The 16,149-nt window shown below is 34.4% G+C and overlaps 1 long non-coding RNA gene across 18 annotated transcripts; it reads left to right on the top strand.

The window, feature by feature from the left end:
- The first annotated feature begins 2,613 nt into the window (after window positions 1-2,613).
- On the top strand, window positions 2,614-14,090 carry LOC114284617 (uncharacterized). Of its 18 annotated transcripts, none has more exons than XR_014357390.1 (9): window positions 2,629-2,794; window positions 4,057-4,224; window positions 9,381-9,512; window positions 9,619-9,709; window positions 10,023-10,116; window positions 10,309-10,357; window positions 10,938-10,982; window positions 13,142-13,470; window positions 13,800-14,090. It is a non-coding gene; the product is annotated as an uncharacterized LOC114284617 (long non-coding RNA). The 18 variants fall into 18 exon arrangements; XR_014357386.1 differs by having other exon boundaries at window positions 2,656-2,824; XR_014357383.1 differs by lacking the exon at window positions 13,800-14,090 and having other exon boundaries at window positions 2,629-2,824; window positions 13,142-13,748.
- Window positions 14,091-16,149: the final 2,059 nt, after the last annotated feature.

The raw sequence follows: 16,149 nt of genomic DNA, 5'->3' as shown, positions 1-16,149 counted from the left end.
ATTTTCATCTAAGGGGAGAAGTCCTTCAAAAAACAGAGACGAACTCTGGAAGGGAATACTTGGCGAAGCAGAAACGGAGGAACAATTCTTTGCTCTCTGTAAAGAAAGATGTCCCACCGATTACGTCACAAAATACCCCCAATTAAAAACATTTTCCAGGGATCATTACAAAAGAGAGAGGCCCCCATATACTAGCCCTTTTAATTCATTTCCTTTTTTAAATGAAGAAGTAAAAAAATGGGCAGAAAATAATATTTTGTTTGTAAGTCGAAATTGCGTTCAGTACGAGTTATGTCAAAATTGCTGTCTCTCCGTTTGGAGGGAAGACGATTTCCTTAGATTAGGGATACACAAAAATAATATAAACAATTTATATACTGACGAAGAACTCTCATCCTCCTCTGATAATAGGAACCAGAGCAGAGGCCCATCCGCCCAATCTCCCTCTACCTCGAAGGACCCTCAAGAACAGGCAAAACCGCCTGGGCCAGAAGCCTCGGACGACACAATTACTTCTCCGGCAGAATAAGCTTCAAAGACTACGACCAAGACGCCGTCTACAACGTGATAGACGACATCAAATACTCGACAGTACCTACTGAATTAATGAAGAATTTAGTAGGATGCTAGAGAGATTTCCATGTATTTGTTAAGTTCCAACCAGATCTCACTATTAGAGGAGGAATTCCTTGTATTTTATTAACAAATGAGGACAGTAGTTGGTTAGATGCAATGTCCCCAAAAATGAGAGAATGGTTTGATGTTAATGTAACCACTGTCATGATTAATGAAAAATTTTATTAATTTTATTTATGAAACCACTCAAAGTTTTATTTACTTACTACATTTCCCTTATCATCAACTATTACATCTTGAGTCACATCACTATTTTTTACACTAATGATTACATTTCGTAAAACATTAGAAAATTCTGCTGCATCCATAACAACTGATCCTCTACGATCAACTTCCTCTTTGCTAACACCAACCTCTGAAATCGACAGACCAGGATCAACATCACTAGATTCATCACCACCTCTGCGTACATCAATCTCTGACAAACTCAGACGACCTCTGCGTTCATGAATGACTGAACCACTTTCCCCAAAACCTCCTAACAACAAATCTCTTCGCCTCTCCGGTAAACCAACAGACTTAGTCCGTGTCAGAATCGGAATGGCCTTCGTTGGAGGACAATGCCAGACATCAACATTATCATTAGTATATTTTTTAGATAACACAACAATAGAGGAGGCCCTCATTTGCGAATCTTCTGGCATGTCACTCGTAGAATACTTCAGATACCTCTTCATTTTATAATATGTAACCTCCCTTTTTATATTGGAATTTTCAAGTCGATACTTCACCATCCATGGCACTTGTTTGTCGTCAATTGAACAATAACCATTCCCATAATAGACTAACTCGCATTGACAATCTACTGGGAAAATAAACCATGCCTGCAAACTGTCATTACCGTCTAACCTCCGATCATAAACATTTACTCTGACCAACCCACTAACATTGGGTGCGCAAAGAGGGGAATATTTTATCAATATTTTATCAACCTTAATACTTTTTTGTTTATATCTTAATCTCAATTGAGAAAATAAATTAGGCAACGCAAGTTCAATATAACTAAAATCACTTGCCGAAACACCTTCAACAACCCCAGTTTTTATATCGTCCACCTCTATTAACTTGAAAATTAAAAATAAAAATACATCAAATTACAGTTCTAAACAGTTTTAAAGTACATTTGACTCCTTAAAGTAATTTTGCATTCCTTTCCACTAACAGTAGCAACCACTAAATATATGGCACCCTTTTGAATGCTTCCAATATTTCCCAACAGCGTATCTTTGTAGTCCGTCCAAACATCAATTGGGAAGAACCGGTCTACAACTTCTATCCCGTGACGAACGTACTCTTTGTCCTTGCCACCAACGAGCTTGAATCTCATTTTCTTTAGCATCCGAAAACGGTCGGACTGGTCAGGATCAACAATCCAGGTCTCAGGATTACCCTCGCCAACTCCAATAAATATCTTGTCAGGTGTAGGGACGGAATCTGACGGACTATTATCACTGATGACAAAAAACAACACGTGGTGGACCACAGCTTCGTCCTTAGCATCTTGCCCCAATTGAACATTACCAATGAATTTGATACCTTTAACCACGATCTTGTCTGATTGACGGTCAGATCTCTTATTACCCAACTCAATACCATTAAGTAATCTCGCTACGCCTTAGAAATTAAAGTTTTAGAGACAAATTTTTAGGAACAAAAATAATTTGTCTGCAAAAATTATACTTTTATGTTGTGTTTAGTTGGGGAATTTGGGGAGGGATTTAGAAAGAGAAATGGAAACGGTAGGTGAAATGTGAATAAAACATACCTACATTTCACCTAGTTTCACACATATTTTTTTTTTTCCTTTCTAAATCCCTCAACCAAGCACAACGTTAAGAACAAAATAAAGGAATTTAAATATATATATATATATATTTAATCATATTATTATATTTTTTAAACAAATTTATTTAATTATAAAAAAATTAATCACTCTTACTTACAATTTTAACTGGTCCTAATAAACCCAAATCACACATCATTTTATGTTATATGTTGATTTTTCAACTCAATAGTCGAGAGACTATCTATAAAAAAAAAACTAGTTACTATTTCATCTCTCTCTCTCTCTCTCTCTCTCTCAAATCCCTAATTTCTTTTTCTCTCGTTGATTGCTTCTGATCTTGGCAACAATTTCATCATCGAGGAGTCTCATAACGTCTCTCTCCATTGTGATTTCAGTATTCGGGTTTGATCGATTAATCAATTTCAGTCTGATAGATTTGATTTTTGATCTATTGTTTGTATTTATTCGAAAATGCTTATTTATCGGTGTAATGTTTGTGTTGATGATTTCACTTCGTTGTATTGATTTATGATGTGCTGGTTCAAATACACAATCATTGAAATGTAATATTAATTTTGGTGCTGAGATTTGATGAGTCTGTTAAGTACTACTAGTTGTTTTGATCCATGAAAATGTTTCACTGGTTTAAGCAAATCTCCAATAATGGCAAACTTGAGAGACGCCTCTAGGTGAAATAGATCTTGATGTTTTCTTACAGATACTTCTGCTACTAGTTGAGAGTCAATATGTTCAACATTTGGCAGGCAACATTCTTATGGCCATCTCTGATTACATTGTTGCATCTGTATGTGAAAATTTGCTACCTTGAAATTTCAACTTCTCTTTTTTTTTCTTTTTTTTTTTCTTGTGATTTATCTTGCAAAACTAGTTGAACATATTGACTCTCAATTAGTAGCAGAAGTATTTGGTTTAAGCAAATCCATGAAAATATTATTTCTCTTATCAAATAATTTTGCTGCAATTGATGATTTTAATTTTTTTTTTTTTTTTAATCCCTTGAGGGATTCATTCTAGGTGAAGTCTTACACTTCACAATTTCAATTTCAATAATAGTTTTCTCAAAGTCCACTTTATTTCATGACTTGAAATGCAAATTACAATTCTCAAAATTGAAAAGAATTAGGCCAAATTCTGTAATTTTCAGCTGAAATTTTAAAAAATAAGACTTCCATGCAATTCATATAGATTTTTAGTGGGTCGAAAAGCAAGCACTTCTTTTTTATGTAGGTCGAAAAGCAAGAACATAGGGGAAAATGGGTGCATATGGATCCATTCAACAACATGAATGTTAAGAATTTTCTTAATGTTGTGTTTGAATTTGTTGAAGGAAAAGAACAAGCTGCTTCTTTTTTTGGTCTGTGTGTGTGTGAAATCAGTAACATTACAGAGTGAAGAGAGGGAGAAGAATAAAATGCCATGAGTTTGATAATTTTTTTGCACCATCCATTTCTGTATTTTGAAAAGTTGCTCACTAGCTTGCATTTTTATTTATTTATTTATTTATTTTGAGTAAAGTCCATTTGTATGAAAATTTTCCTTAAAAGTTAGTCATTTTTTTTGGATATGGTGTTTTAGATTGATTGTGATAACAACTAACGCAATTAAGAACGCAGTTATTGCTTTCCGGAGATAGAGACCTAAATGTTCTTGCTAAATGGCCATGGGTGAAAATGGAAGAGGACTTCCTGAAGCTGTCAAAAATGTTCAATGCGATGAAATCTATTGTTCGTGTGCCCACTGTTGATCCCAAATACAAGATTGCAGTTCTTGCTTCAAAGCAGGTGTTGTTTTAATCTTTGATGGCTACTTTGTTCTGCATTAGGTGTATGGTCTTAAGCTTGAAATTTATTTATTTATTTATTTGGGGAGAGGGGGGAAGTGAGCAAATATTGTAGAAAAATATCGGATATATTTATATCATACATGGGGCATACCCCAGGCATTACAATGAGGATGGAAACCTCGATGGAGATGGGGCCAGCCAAGACCAAAGAATAAACAAAAAATACAAGAAGATAATGAGGACAGGATCTTATAATTTACAGTAACCAATACCCATTATCCAAAGGCATATCACATACCCAAGTAGACAATCCACAAAGCCCCATAATCAACTATTCTAGCACCAGCAACCAAATCATTCAACCCACATCGTTATGAACATCAAGAACACTGCAAAACAAAGTCTTTGGCATTGATTGAAAAGATTTAATGGCAACCTCCATTCTCTCCCTCATAAGGATGTAAACAGAAGAAGCAGGCATGCATCTGCATGATATCTTGTTCATAGCTTTTTCTTTAAGATGCACTGAAGCCCATGCAGCCAAGTCTCCCCATTTGAGATGAGGCCACTGTATGTTACATTTCCTGCACAAATGATTCCAAGCACACCCTATGAAAGAGCACTCAAAGAACAAATGTTCATGCTCTTCAATAATCAACCTGGAAAAAACACAGCTAACAGAGTTGATTTTACCATATTTCAACTTATCTTGAGTACTTGGTCGTTCCCTCACCGTGAGCCATAAAATGAATACAGGACCAAACTAATTTGTGCCATGGGGCAGTCTAATGTGTTTGTCTAAGCATATTCTATCACGCCCCAAGCTCCGTGACAACGCCGCACACTCATTTAAGTGAGCATGCAAGGCTAAGAGTCCAACACATAACCGACAATGTAAAATACTCCAATTAAATCCTTAATTATTATAACGTTAAAATCCATAAAATTTAATTATTCTTATCGTATGAAATTATTCACCAAGTCCACTAATAAAATTCATTAACAAAATAATAATCCAAGTACTTAAATTATAGTCCTACACTCGGCACATTATGATAATTATCCACCAGGTCCACTAATAAAATCCATTAACAAAACAATAATCTAAGTACTTAAATCATAGCCCTACTCTCGGCACTCCCACATGTAAAAATCTCGCGCAGCTCTACTCTTCAGAATCTGAAAAAAAAATAAGGGTAAGCTAGATAGCCCAGTAAATAACCAACCATCACTGTTAGCTGGATCAAGTATACAAATAAATAAATAAATAAATCGATAACCAATAAATATAAATTTTTCTACTGTTCTATAAATGAACAATTATTTGTAAGATGGTTTCATAGCTAAAAATAAACAATGTACAATACATTTTAAATGAAAAGTCAACAAGATAATTCAAAGTAATTCGTTGTTCAAATCGATGGTTCGATATTCAGATGGTTCAATGATTTGATTCACAAAACCCAAGTCTTGGTGACTACGGTTACTTAGCCTGTGACAGTGCCCAGAACCACACATAGGCCGGTGGTAAAGCTCCAAAAGAAACTAGTTTCTATGCCAATAAATAACCCCTATTGGCTAGGGTCCAAAACATAATCAGACTAGAGTGATATTCAAAATTCAAACAATACACAAATTTTAAATAAGACATTCGATATTTTCACAATAAACGTTTAGTACAATTTTCAGAATAGTTCTACAAAATATTCAAATAATTTTTATAATAATATTCGATGTTGTTTTATACTTGACCCATATTTTATTTTAAGAGAACATAAAAGTTATAAATAATTACTTATAATTTTAAACTATTCGATAGGAATAAAAATGAACCAACAGTGATAGAGGGTTACTTACTTCAAATAGCTAAAATAATATTCCCAAGCTAATCTCAAATTACCAAGATCCACCTCAATCTCACAAACCTTGAAATAGCCCCAATTTTGCCACCATGGAGAAACCCAGAAAACCAAGAATTCAATGAAAGAAAGATTACGTTGAAAAGGGTTTGATTTCAAAGCCTTCAATTGTCGAGAATTCAAATCAATCAAACCAATGATGAAGAAGCAGAGGAAAAGGAAGGGAATAGGGTTTATGTTTTCTTTTCTTTAACTTTTTTTTTTTTCAAACCTTTGCTGCCTTCACCTTCCGCAGCCACAGCATCCACGAGCCTCACTTTGTTTCTTTTTTTCTTTTTTCTTTTTTCTTTTTTCTTTTTCTTCTTTTACATAAAGGGTAATTAACCTAATTCCTTAAAATTACTAAATTGCCCATACAAATTAATTTAACTACTACTTCATCCAAAAATAATTCTACATATATCTTGGGTTTTACATATTCTAAGCATCAGCATGTACACTCTATTACAGAAGCTGTCATTATGTTGGCACAGAAAATCTGTGATGAAAACCTGAAGAAAATTTTTGCAGGGCGAGACCGAGTTAGGTTTCTTTAGATTGCGGGATTGATGAATCTATACTTTCTTAAGTGAGCCCTTGCAGGAGAATGGATTTTGATTTTTAAAGTCATCGATGAATCTGTTCTTTTGTGAATGAGGGGTCTTAGGCCTCGTTTGGGAGTAGCCGGTTTAGCCAAAAAGTCAAAAAGTTACTAAAAAAGCCAAAAAGCCAACAACCCATACCAAAAAGTCAAAAATTCTCTTTCTCTCTACTTTTTACACATCTTTTCGTAAAAAGTCAATAAGTCATTCCAAACATACTAGTTTTTTTTAGCTCATATTTTAGCCAAATAGCTAAAAAGTTACTAAATTAGCCTGTTCCCAAACGAGGCCTTAGTATTTTGTTGATGATACTACTTGAAGGATTTAGCAGTGCTCTCTATTTTAATTTTTTTTTTTTATTTTTGATCAGCAAAAAAAGAACCTTTATTGATAAAAAAAACCATACGAGAGATAAGATTACATCAAATAAAGGAAGGGAAGAGCAGCATGCATCATAGCAAACTAACCCAATCCCAACTAAGTTGGCACCGAGTAGAGAGCCCAATCATCTGCAAGCTCGTCGCCAGGAGTTTGGTGAGGAACCAAACCCAACAAGAAGAAAAACAAACAAGAGAAACAAAAAAAAGACAAGGACAAAGACCAAGCTATCAGCAGCAGCAACTTTGCTATCAGCCCAGAATCACCCAACAGATCCCTATCAGCCCAGCAGACACAATAGCTCACAACAAGGGACACATATCAGCTCACACAATAGCCCATTGCTAAGCCTAGAGAATTTGCAGCCAGCTTCCTAGACCAGTAGCATGCAGCAACAGCACATGGCATGAATCCACCAGCAAAAAAACTACAGACCAGATTCCATCTCCGTTAGTTCACCAAGTCCTAAAATCTCACAATGCTTGACCCATTAACTAGCACCTTAACAAAATAAGACCTGTTGCAAAAAGCCCCTAGACCAAACAGCAAAACAGCAGCAGCAAAGCATAGCACACAACACCAACACCACACAAAAATAGCAGAATCCAAAAACCATCAGACAGCACTACAGTAGACATCTCCATTTCTAAGGCAAAATAAGACTTGGACTAAAGTATGCTACAAAATCAGTGATTGATATCGTAACTCCAGCCCTAAATGAGTCCAGCTTAAGACTAAAGCCAAGCTTGTCACAGTAGAAGAGCAGCTTAGCATACCAACAGACCTCCTTGTAATCCCAATAGACCTCCACTAATGCCAACTAGAAGTTGAATAACATCTTAGCAACCTAATACAAAACAGGGCACCCCCTATAACCAGCTAGATAATTAGCAGTATCAGCAACTAGCAGCAGTATCTGCTTCAGATTAAATACTATAACATGCACTGAGTACTGCAACACTTTAAACTTTGATTTTGCCATATGCCTCACACTCTTCAATCTTCCGTTGGTCCTCACCTACTGCAAGCAATCATCAACACTGATGAAAAGGAGTTGGGTTCAGGTAGCACTGAACAGATGAGTAACACACATTAGCAGATCAGCAACAGAGCAACACATTTTCTTCTTTATACACCAGTGCCCATCCATATCCCCAACACACCTCATTTGATACATCTCTTAATCTGTTGCAGATTTGAAACAAACTGATTAATTGAATAATTTCCTCCTACTATATTTGACTTCAACCACATGGCCACCCTAACCTTGATAAGCTCACATAGCTCTTCACTATTGGGCTGTACCTCATTGAAAATTACATCATTTCTGTGCTTCCAAACAGACCAGAAATCGTTACTGGTATTGCTTTCTAGATCTGTAATTCTCCTTTTTTAAACTTCCAGCCACTTCACCACTGAAGTAGACCTTCCACTATATCAGGCACTGCCCATTGCATTCCCCACCAATTGATTATGCTAGACCATATATTCCACACTAAATGACAATGTAACATAATATGATTTAGTGACTCCTCCTCTGTTCTAAAAAGTGCACAGAATGATCCCACTCTTGTGTCAACAACCCATATCTTATGTAGGAAGTCCATTGTCTTTATTCTCCCTTTCCATACCAACCAAGCAAAGAACTGTGCTTTTGGAGTTGCTGCATTGTTCCAGATTAAACTAGATAACCTTTTCCTAGATCCATGAATCAGCTCACACACTACAACAAAATGCACTTTCGGCGACTAAATTTTTTTTAGTCTCCAAAACTTGTGGAATTGGCAAACAAAAATTTTTTTAGTCGGTAAAAGTATAATATTTAGCTACTAATTTTTTTAGTCGGGAAATATTGATTATTGGCGACTAAAAAAAAATTAGTCGCTAAAAATGCCACAATTGGCGACTAAAAAATGTTTTGGTCGTTGTATGAATAGTTTTGGCTACTAAAAATTTTAGTCGTCGAATGAAAAACAAAAAACATACTTTTAGACTTTTGGTGACTAAAAGTTTGGTCGCCAAAGAATGAAAATATTTGGAGGAAAAATTTTGAATTTTTGAGGGATTTATAAAATTAATTGGCGACTAAAATATTTGGTCACCAAATTATTACTTTTAGCGACTAAAATAATATTTAGTCGCCGTTAATTAAGGTTTTGGCTACTGAAACAACATTTTAGTCGGCGTTGATCAAACTTTGTATTAAGACTACTCTGTCAACCCTCTCCCATTTCAGTCTCTCATCCCTCTTCTCTCTTTCTCTCACTCCAACGCAGGCGACCCTCCTACCGGCCACCACTGTCGCACACGAGCACCCACCTCCTCATCGGCGACGGTACAAACCACCTCTCCACCAGCGACGGACAACAGTAGCTACTTTGATTTATGTCTCCTCCAGCACAAACCAGGTATTTCCGGCCTCTCTCTCTCTCTCTATATATATATATATATATCTTCACCCAATTTCTAGGGTTTTATAACAAATGATTTGTTTTTTTTTTGGCTATAAATCAGAGGGTTGGAGCTTCTCTCTCTCACTCTGGGTCTGTCTGTCCGTCTGTCTTGTCTCTCTCATATGAGCACCACCATTAGGGCATTACCTCAGGTATGTCCTCTCTATTTCGCCCTCTTTCTGTCTCTCTTCCCCTAATTTCAGCCTCTAGGGTTTTCTTCCATTCGCATTCCTTCACGCAAACCCAGCCCAATCGACCCATCCAACGCCATTGACGAATGACTATGATTTTGATTTTGATTTTGATGATATTAATTCAATTTGTTCATTTCCATGTTCTTTTTCTTTAATTTAATTTATGGGTAAATTATGCATACCACCTGTTTGCTAATATGCCTCTGAAAATAGGAAACATAAAATCTGTCAGTTTCTGGTTGAATGTGAGTTGTACATGTGTTAATTTCAGATGTGTTGCGTATAGTCACAATTGAGGCAAGGTTTTGGAGGCAGTTTCAATTTCAAGACTGCTATGTAGCTCCAAATCTCCCCCCCTCCTTTAGGTAAAATTCTCCTTGTTCAAACACATGCCTTTCTTTTATGTCCTTTTTGTTACTGAGTTCAACTCTGTTAATAGATAGTTTCAGTATTTCAAAGACAAGGTAAATGGTGATTGTCTGACTTTTTTTTTGTACTGAAGTAAATATTTTATCTGCAAACAAAAATGTGTTATAACTTAAAACTGTCTGTTTCAGTTTCTTGGAGGAAATCATCCTTGGGAGTGGTCAAAACTTTGTATTAGAGGTATTTATTTTAATCGTGTTAGAACTTTGTATGCCTTATTGCATGAATGTTTTCAACACACGCGAGTATGATATTTCAAATAAATTATATGGGTTTTCTTTGGCTGAAGTGATCAAGAATATATATATTTTTCATTATTTTGCATAATATATACATTTTTCATTATTTTGCATAAAGCAAATCCAATTTTCAAATAAATTTTAAGTCCTCTCCCATTTCACTCTCTGATCAAGAATATATATATTTTGCATAAAGCAAATCCAATTATGGTCTTCTCCTAAGCTGAGTTAACAAAAGTTGCATGTTTACCCAATTTTGTTATTGGCTAATGATATTTTTCTTGTAGTGCTAGTTAATATTTTTACTTGAACTAGCCACTTGCTCCAACCTTGAGGCATGATCACCAGTAAACTAGTCCCTTGTTCTGTGCTCCTATTTTAGTAAACTGGTAGACTTTAACCATGTACAATCACATTATGACTAGTTTTCATATGGTATCTCCACTGCTTTGGCAATTAAGATTTCATTATAAAGTGCCTTTAGTCTATACTTACATTTTTTAATGTGTTTTTTTGAACAGGTTAAGAATCATTGATTAGAGGAAACTAAAACCTGTTGAGAAATGGTAACAATCCTTTCTACTTTTGTTTTGATGTTTCAAAGATATTTTGCTGTGCTGAGGACACTTAAGTTTAACTGAAGTTTAATATCTTCTAATGTAATAGATTTTATTTATTATTTTATTATGATACTGGAAACTAGTTATTAGACCATGGTATTTATCATTAATGTGCATATCTTTGTTGGAGCTTTTTCATAATGGTTATTTCTGTAGGGTTATAACCCTTTAGGCATTCGAGGTTGAAGTTGGTAGTAATGATAAAGTGTTCCTGTTGAAGTTTGTGAATTACTAGATGCTGTTTCTGCCTATGACATGATCAATTTTATATAAGATCACAACTTGTCATTGAATAGAATTGAAGGTTGGTGTAGTTAACAATAAAGTGTTCCTATTAAGGTTTGTGAACAACTAGATGCTGTTTCTGCCTATGGCAGAGCCAAGATTTGAACTCCTCATGCTTATATTGGCTGTGATAACAAATGTGGAATGGGAGCATGTAGATATCTTTGAAAATGAGGGTGGTGGGTGACTCCAGTATTGAAAGCAAAATATTTATTTACTTAAATAAGGCCCTCGCTCTCTTCGTTTTAAGGTGCAAATTGGGTACTTATCTTCCAATGTTGGGAGCTCAACAGAGTTAAAGGTATTTCTGCTTTCACAACTAGTTTATACAAGAGAATTCATGAAGCTTTTTATTTTTTATTTTTGAAGTTAAAGTGATAGAATTTGCAAAAAAAATTATATTTTATTTTGGTTTGTTTTACCCTGGATATCGTATAAACATAGTACATTGGGCACAAAATGCATATTTACTGACACACACAGTGTATGATGCTGACTTTCTGTTTTCTGTATGCGTACAATGTTTTCCTAATTCTACTTTTGCCAATTGTCATCAACTTTTGTAGAAATGTTTTATATATCTTTTTTATCTGTCTCGTTGTTTATGAATCTTTAACCTGCATTGCCCTCTCAGATTGCATACATGTTTCACCACTATTCTAAAGTGGTTTCAGAAAATGTTGGATATAGAATTCCCATAGGATTGATGGTTGCTAGTTTTGAATTGTCCATTTATAATGTTTAAACAATATCCAAATTTGGATGTAATTTTATTGGTAATTTTAAAAGCTGTTTCCACTTTCTTATGTAATTACTTAGTGTTTAGTAATAAGATCGTAAAAAAAGGTTTTTAATTAATGGGATATTATTTCTTCTGACCTAGGACTTTATTTAGTTCATAGAGACAGTGGCATAAGTGGGTAATCAGTGAACAAGATTTGCTGTGTAAATTAGTTTCTGATTCTTCATAAAGTTGTTATAAATGCAACTTAGCATATGAGGTGTATTTAAGTTGAAGAACTTTCAATACTAGTAACTGATATGATTGCTTGCTGGAACACCATTTCTTATTTCAGATGTTGGAAATCTCATGCTTTCATACAACATTAGTTTCCTATGACCCTCATCAAATTTCTCGAAATTCCGTGCAAATGCTGAGTATGATGTTATGTAACTGATAGCAGCTATTGAATCAAAAAAAGGTGAAGGATGGATGAAACTCTGCTAAAAGTGTGTGAGGGGTTTATCTTGCGCTGTCAATTATAATGGTAGAGATAAAATGGAGTTCATGGTGGACTTTAGTTTAGAGTTCAGAAATAGTTGTTTAAGAGCAAGTCTCACATAGAATTAGACAGTGAGAGGATTGCTTGCTATGAAGATTAGAACCCCGTTCTATTGTTAGAAGTTTTGGAGTGTTTTTTTTTTTTTTTTTTTTAATGATGGGGCTTTTGGTCAGTGATTTATGAACTGTTGAATTTTACAGGATTAGCTCCGACTTTCAATCTTTTGATGGAAAGATACTGAATTTTAAAAAATTTCATTTCATGATGATGAATGGGATTGGGCAGTTTGCTATCTTTTTCTGTACATCTGATGAATGGGATTAGGCAATTTGCTTGTGCAATGAGCTTTTTCTCGATGTATGAGTTTCAAAATTTCTTCATTTCATTGTCTATTCTACTAGGCAAATGTTTATGTTGCCTTTGCACTGTAATTAATTCATGAAACTGTCTAAAGTGCTGTTGTATGTCAACATGAATTATTACTCTCTTATAAGTATAATAGTATGAATTTTCTTTGGTTTGTTGTGCTTATATTAGGTCGCTCTAAGAATGAGATTTAGGAGGTTGAAAATGGTTTGAATGACGCTACAACAAGCTGCAGCCCTATCTGTTCTGACTTTAGCTGCTCTGGCTGTGGCTCGTACTGCAGCCTTGCTTGTGTTGACCTGGCCTGGTCTTGCTGCAGCTGGGGCTGCTGCAGCTGGGAATGCAGCCTTGGCTGCAGTGGCTGGCTTTGGCTTATGCTTTGTGTGATCTGGCTTATCAAATCTGAATTGGTGCTTGGTTGGTTGCCCCTATATGGTTTGCAGTTTTAGATTGGAATTTGTAAAACACAGGGTCACTTCAGAATGTTGAAGCATGTCATGGTTAGTTCATTTTGCATGTGTATTTGGAATTAACTAGTTGAAGCATGTCATGGTTAGTTCATTTTTCATGGCTGTTGGGGGAGGGTATCTTTGTCTTAGGTTTCTTATGTTCATTTTCTTAGGAGACATATAGTTCTTACTAGTGTCCATTTTCTTTTTCTTTTTTTCTTCATTTTCTTTTTTTTTTTTAAACTTCACGTGTACATATAGTTCTTGCTTCTGTAGCTCACACTAGCACATTTATTTTTTTTTAAAAACGTCTTTCCATTTCTCATTGATATGTGAGGCATTGCATATCTTGTGCTATTATGTTTTCTCAATCTTCTCAGGAAAGTCGTGCCATGTTCAAATGTTGCAGTAGAATGAGGTGGAGATGCAAAGACTATAGATCCGAGGTGGAGATTACTTTTGGCATGAAATATATTACCATTGGCATGGTATAGATTACTGGATATTTCTTTTGTGTACGGAGGATATTATTTTTATATGATTACCTGTTTGTATGGAATTATTATTTTGGGTTGAATTATATTTGATTTGTATAGAATTTGATGTTAAAAGACTAAATTTTTGGATAGTTGATAGTGAAATAGAAATAGGCATATGTATTGTTTTGTTTATATACAGGATGCAAGTTACACAAAATAAATATAAGTTGTGGAGAAATTAATAATAATTAAAAAAAATACTAAATAAATTTTTTGGTGACTAAATGTTTAGTAGCCAAAAAAAAAAAACTTATTGGTGACTAAAAATTTAGTAGCCAAAAATATATGAGACTTTAGGTGACTAAATAGTTTCGTAGCTAAAAAAAAAAAAAAAAGATGAAAATAATTTCTTTTGGCGATTAAATATTTAGGGATTGTTTGGGATGATTTAAATAAGTGTATTTTTTTGTCTTTTTACGAAAAGATGTGCAGAAAAGTAGAGAGGTGGTGTGATGGAAAAAAGATAAAAAGATGAATTATATAGGAGATGCCAAACCATCCCTTAGTAGTCAAAAATAAACAAGACTTTAGGCGACTGAATAGTTTAGTAGCTAAAAAGACGAGATGAAAAATAATTTTTTTGGGCGACTAAATATTTAGTAGCTAATAATAAATGACCATTTGGGTGATTAAATAGTTAGTAGCGAAAAATAAAATAAAATGAAAAATAAATTTTTTGGCGACTAAATTCTTCAGTCCCTAAATGTAGTAATGTTGTGACTAAAATGTATTCACGACTAAAAGTTTTAGTCGCTGAAAATCAAAATTAATTTTATTTTGAAAACTTTTGGCGACTAAATATTTGGTCGCCAATTTATAACTTTTGGTTACTAAAAAATATTTAGTCGCCAATACCTTTGCAGACAATTAGTCAACGATGAATTTGGCAACCAAAAAAATTAGTCGTTAAAAACTTTCGGCGACTGAAACTTGATCTTTTGGCGACAAAAAATTTAGTTGCCAAAAATATCATGTCTTGTAGTGATAAAACCCCACATGGTGAGTGCTGCTGGTGTTGTTAGGCTTTATATAGTTTGTGGAATATGTTGCATTCGTACCTGTTTGATCATTTTAATATTATTGGTTATTTATTTATTTATTTATTTATTTATGTATTTAATTTGTGACTTTTTATTTGGTCCATGAGGAATTAGTGGGAGGTTATGGGCATGGTGGTGAGCAAGGTTTTGGGAGTTATGGAATATCCCACATTGACTAGGAGAGTAGATGAAGAGTTGCATATATGTATCTATGTTATTGGGTTTACATATAACGTGTAGGAATTGGATCCAACTCACTGGTGCAAGGTAGGACTAATTGGAGGAAAAAATTATTCAATGTTTCCAGATGTATCATATGTCTATACTTTTTAATCAAAAATTATTCAATGTTCGAAATTACTGTATAATTACCTAATTGGAGGTATGAGAATACGGTTCAGTCATTTACTATTTTGTTTATTGTAAGTCCATAACTATTCCATTACTCTAGTTTAATGGAACATTATTTTTTATTAATTCCTATAGGCCTATGTAGCCTATAAATACTCTCCATCAATTCATCATCCACCAACATTTTCCACACTTCTACTAACCAAAAAAATGTGTTTTTTCCTGTGAAGTTTTGGATTTACTATCTTATGTAAAGTTGGCTTAAATCATATGATAAATGGTTAGACTATTGTATCTTAGATGAGACAAGTCAGAGTTTGGTAACTGTTGTACTAGTGTTTGGATTTCTTCTACAGAGTGGGCTTAATCTTCTTAAAGAAAATGAGATATCCGTATCTCAGTTTAATCTGTTTGTATCTCTTTTTCTTTATATTTTTTGTTAATAAAATATTATTATTCTAATATTTTCTCCAACAGTACCTATTACTTATGGACTCTCTCAAATTAGCATTTAGGTTTGTTGGGCCCATTTAGGAGCCGACTTTAATGATCCAAACTGTTCGGGAGAACCAAAACCTGTTTGTTTGGACGAACTGGATAAAGAGGGATTGCAATCCATCGGACTGTTAGTCCCGGGATACATTGTCCCGGGACTATTTGGTTGGATTGAATTTGTATCCTATGTTTGTTTAGTCATGCGATTAGATGTCTGGATTGGATTATTTTTAGTAAATCCAATGTTTGGTTAGACGGACTGGATAAGGATAAGTGTTCAATAGATTATTTTACCGTTATAATCT

The sequence above is a fragment of the Camellia sinensis genome, chromosome 15 (genome assembly GCF_055761805.1).
Source record: "Camellia sinensis isolate YWXY chromosome 15, ASM5576180v1, whole genome shotgun sequence".
NCBI lineage: Eukaryota > Viridiplantae > Streptophyta > Magnoliopsida > Ericales > Theaceae > Camellia > Camellia sinensis.
This window is presented reverse-complemented; position numbering and strand designations above follow the sequence as displayed.